The sequence below is a fragment of the Orycteropus afer genome, unplaced genomic scaffold (assembly GCF_000298275.1).
Source record: "Orycteropus afer afer isolate SDZICR_OR568_19922 unplaced genomic scaffold, OryAfe1.0 scaffold00033, whole genome shotgun sequence".
Lineage (NCBI taxonomy): Eukaryota > Metazoa > Chordata > Mammalia > Tubulidentata > Orycteropodidae > Orycteropus > Orycteropus afer.
Window position 1 is genome coordinate 18,094,381 of NW_006921620.1, and position 1,543 is coordinate 18,095,923.

A 1,543-nucleotide genomic window follows, 5' to 3' on the forward strand; every position below is an offset into this window, starting at 1 on the left:
TCCCTCTCCTCCTCCTTTTCACGGACCAGGAACCTCCAGCCACCATCATCCAACACTGGTGAGTTTCCCTTTTTGTTTAATTTGGACTTTAGATAGGCCTGAAGTCCGCTTCCGAGTGAGGTCGGATCGGCATAACGGTGTGGCTCAGCTCTCCGCTCCGGGGTTTATACGGAGACACCTTAGCCAAAGACCCACTCAAATCTTCGTAAGAAGGGCGGACAACCAGGCGTCAAAAGATCCTCGAGGCTTGTCTTCACATCAGATCCTGGGCACCTAGATCCCAAGTCCCGGCCCCCTCCGGAGTCTCGGTCCCTTTCATTCCGGAAATCGCTGGTGCCGTGTCTGAGACTCCCCCGGCATAAAGACAGAGGCATCTTAAGGGATGCCTTAGATTCCCTGTCTTTCCGTTCTAAGACTGAAGACTACAGCGGAGACGTCCACTGTTTTCTTCCAGTCTCCGGTTCTGGGATTCTGCCAAAAGCGGCTGGGACGCTGGTCCTTTGACAGAATCTTTCCCTTGGGACTTAAGGGATCATAGGTAAGCAGAACTCCAAACCAGACCCAACTACTCCCCTGGGGTATCTCCTACTCAATCTCTGCGTCCTGGGGCTAGCTCGATTTTAACATCTTCACTGATCTTGATAATTTCTATCACCACATAGGCAAATGGCCGGAGGTTCCCTATATCCAAACTTTCTTTTACCTGAGCTCCCGTGTCTCTCTCTCTCTCTCTCTCTCTCTCTTTCTCTGCTCCACTTGCAATACCACCCAAATTCTCTTAGCTCGCAAGACTCCTATTCCTACCCCCTCAAAAAACTTTTCTCTGCCTCCTACTCTCCCTGAACCAACTTCTTCCTTCTCTGACCCACCTGAATCTCTTTCATCCCCACCTCATAGGCCACCCCCTTATTCAGGACAGGTACTTTCATCTCCACCTCCTGTTAACCCCACTACACCTATTCCGTCACCCCCACCTTCCTTTTCATTAACATCTCCGGACACCACTCCCCGGAGTCCTTTTTCACCCTTCTCTGTGAGCAGCCACATCCACTCTCAACAGCCCCTTCTCTGTCTGACAGAAGGGAACGTGTTCTTAGGGCTGCTTGGGAACATACCAATCTAACTCCTTTAACTGACTCTACCATGCCAGTAGGTCCAGAAGCTGTTCCTGGGCAGGACCCCAGATGGGAATACCAACTAGAAACCCAAACTGGGCGGAATGGCCATACTTGCAGGGACAAAATGCTCCAGTACCTCCTAGCTGGCCTACAGGCTATTTCACACAAAGCTGTGAAACTGCAGGAGATTACTCAACTCCCTAATGAAAACCCAGCAACTTTTCTTAATCACCTCACTGAGGCCCTTTTACAATATGCTCACTTAGACTCAACCTCCCTGGCAGGAGCTACTGTTTTAACTACTCACTTTATCACCCAATCTGATACTGATATTAGAAAGAAACTGAAAAAGGCAGAAGAGGGCCCCCAGATTACCATCTGAGACCTGGTGAATATGGCCTTTAAAGTCTTTAACACCCGGAGGA